The sequence below is a fragment of the Agrilus planipennis genome, unplaced genomic scaffold (assembly GCF_000699045.2).
Source record: "Agrilus planipennis isolate EAB-ADULT unplaced genomic scaffold, Apla_2.0 scaffold428, whole genome shotgun sequence".
Lineage (NCBI taxonomy): Eukaryota > Metazoa > Arthropoda > Insecta > Coleoptera > Buprestidae > Agrilus > Agrilus planipennis.
In genome coordinates, this window is record NW_020439987.1 from 48605 (window position 1) to 52112 (window position 3508).

At 38.1% G+C, this 3508-nt stretch overlaps 1 protein-coding gene across 1 annotated transcript in view; it reads right to left on the reverse strand.

Annotated features, from left to right (window-relative positions):
* Nucleotides 1–3508, reverse strand: part of LOC108743005 (dynein heavy chain 2, axonemal-like) — a 65763-nt gene that overhangs the window by 43871 nt on the left and 18384 nt on the right. The gene's annotated exons all lie outside the window — the stretch shown is intronic.

The following is a 3508-nucleotide window of genomic DNA, read 5'->3' on the forward strand; positions in this document are numbered from 1 at the left end:
CTCCTACTTGAGTGAGCGATGCGTCCGCGTGGACAGCTGCTATACAATAATAGATTTCCATTTACCTCCTTCTCTATATCCATAAAAAATATCTATCAAACAAATAAAATTAAAATTTTCTTTTGAAAAATGAAACCATTCCATCAGTATTTTCTTATGACGTTGTCACGTTCAACTATTGTCAGTAAACTGACTTTACAGACAACCGATTTTCTTTTCTGAAGAACTGTAACGTTTAAAAAAACACACCGACGGTTCGCTTTGGGCAAAAGACTCTTTAAGGGCTAATATTCAAGAAGCCGATTTTTCACAAGTTATAAACATCCTTCTGTTGCAATATTTTGAATTTGAAAGCCCCGCCTTGTAAGTATCTACGGAAATGTTATAAAGGGTTAATCACCAATGGTGACATTCGTCACACCCTTGGCATTTGTTCCTAGTTTTAAGTTCTAGATGTATGAAGTGACCATGCTCCTAGCTTCGCTTTTTAGGCTCCTAGCTGCGCTTTTTAGCGTGAGCGTCCACCCAGCACTTCAGTGGTGGATCACCTAGTTCGGTTTTCCTTCCCAACACTCCCTTCTACCCCCCCCTCTTAACCCTCTTCCCATCTCAATTCTATCCCCAATCTCCAGCCTTCCATTTTCCTCACGGGGATGAACAACCCACAGGGTTTATCTCCCCGCTCGGGAAGGGGTTTTAGTCGGTAACAATCCGACACTACCTCCCTCCAGGGGGTGTCTTTTCAAGATTTCCCTTCCTCGAGAATAATATAAACAAAAAAAAATGCAAAAGAAGGACTTGAACTAGCATAAGCACTTGAACTAAAACTTGCACTTGTAGAGTCATAATTATTCATTCGTTTGGAGATACTCTGTAAAAATTTGTAAATATATATCTAATAAGTTGACTTCGCTGCAAGATATTCGCCTTGCAATAGTAACTTCTCGAATATCTGCCTGTGAAACTTAACAAAGAGCATTAATTAAATAAATGAATAGGCATTCAGGAAACATGAACACATACCGGTATGTAAATATTGTAAATTAATATTACAACATTGGAGTATCGATTTTAATAATTACATATGTAAAGAACTTCCAGATAACATTTGTGAAAATAATTTATAGTCAATATAGGTATGCCTTATGACTCTAAGCCACCATGGAAACACATTCAAAATGTCGCTTCGCTCAACAAACCGCCGAATAGTATGCATCACGGTACAGTGGACTTCGAGTGACCCAGCTGTGATCTGTCAATTATTTGATGAACAACTGAGAGTAAACTATGTAACCGATGACACATCCCAGCTTAATCCCTCACTCAGTGATACGGTTTTTCCCCGTGATTTTCAGTTAGACAATGTTGTTATCTCGCTTTCTACCGTTTTTGATGCCATAGGAAAATTAGATTGTAAAAAAGGTACCGGACCAGATGAAATTCCAAATTTATTTTTATTTAATTGCAAGTACTCGATTTCGGTTCCGCTCCATTTACTCTTCAACAAATCCCTTGCTAGCGGCTCGTTTCCAAAGATGTGGAAGCGAAGCAAAATTTTTCCTATATTCAAAAAAGGTGACAAATCGTTTGTTGGAAATTATCGTCCTATTGCTATTCTAGACTCATTACCGAAATTATTCGAAAAAATTGTAACGTCTGAACTGCGCGCGTATCTATCTATCACCAATGATATGTCCGGAACAGCACGGGTTCGTTCCCTGTAGTTCTACTGTCACTAATCTCGTTTGTCTTAAAGTCGCGGCTCTCGACGCACTCGAAAGGAACTCACAACTAGACGTGATTCACACGGACTTTGCTAAAGCATTCGACTAAGTGAATCACCACGTGCTCATAGCTAAACTGAAATCTATCGGCATGCTACCGCCTATGTTAGACTGGATTGAGAGCTACTTGACCGATCGGTTTCAGTATACCAACGTGTATGGTTGTTGCTCGAATGATTTTGACACTCCTTCAGGGGTACCTCAAGGGTCTCATCTTGGTCCCTTGTTATTCACTGTTCTTATAAACGACTTACCACAATATGTTACCCATTCGTCTATTCTTTTGTATGCGGACGACGCCAAGATATTCAGAGAAATTACGTGCGATGAAGATGCTATCCTATTACAACTCGATCTGAATAATGTGAGTGTATGGTGTGAGAGGAATCGTTTATTTTTAAACAATGCCAAGTGTCAAAAAATTAGTTTTACGAAAAAAAGGGAGCCAATCGAATTCAGTTACATGCTGGGTACAGATATCTTGACTACGGTAAATAGTGTTAGTGATCTAGGAGTCACTTTCGATTCTAAATTGTCATTCACTTCTCATATTGATCATGTATGGTGAAAGCACATCAAATGTGGGGTTTCTTGAGGCGAAATTGCAAAATTTTTAAAGATGTAGATTCTTTTGTAACTTTATTTAATTCTATGGTGCGCCCTCATCTCGAATACGGCAGTGTCGTTTGGTCCACTTATGGAATAACGTCATCCATAAAACTCGAATCTGTACAACACCGTTTTTTGCAATTTTTATCGTCTGTTATGGGTAGACGTATGCACCTCACTGATCACGATTACGAATCTTTGATGTCACTGTTAAAAATTCCTACACTCGCATGTCGCCGTGCCATGTTTGGCCTTTTATTTATTTATAAACCTATTCATGAGGAAATCGAGTATCAACAATTACGTTCGTTGATTGTGCTCCGCATTCCGTCGAGACCAACAAGATTGCATGAACCCTTTGCCATCGCGAGAAAGCGAACGGATGTTGGACGAAAAGATACCTTCGTCAGAGCTCTGATTCTCGCAAACGGGCTTTCGCAATCTGAATCACTGAATTAGGGCTGTGATATACTGCTATTCTAGGCTTATCTAATATACGATTGTTTACTTTATAGAACTATTCATGATTATATTTATATCGATCTCGTTATCTTTTTTATACACTTTGTCAAATCAAATTATTTATACATAACTATTAATTCTACTCTGTATTCTTTTTCGAGGGTATTCCCCGTATAATAAATAAATAAATGAGTATTTAATGTAAAATTGAAGATGGCACTTTGAGATTAACATCTGTAGCGAAAATCACTGGTTAATATTATCAACTCCTTAAAAAATTTAGTGATTTTGCTTCGGATGGAGATAGTAATATGTATAATTTTTAAGAAGCATACCCTTTTGCGTACAAGTATTTCGACCACTTTTGATACGCACAAAAAAGGCGTCCGAAAATTAAAAGTGTGGTTTGTACATCTTTTTATTTAACAATGTAGTGCTTTATGAAGTACCCTTACTTTCGTTAAAGTCTAATGGCAGTGCCAACTTAAAAGCCGAACAACGCTCACGGATTTCTCGACCACCAATAGCAACTTGAGCTAATAGTTCCATTCCAAGGCATATGCCAAAAATTGGATAGTATTTTCCATTTTCATTTGCCTCTAATGCAGCGTTATACAGCATTTGCCCTGCATCACCAAATCCACCGGTCTCAT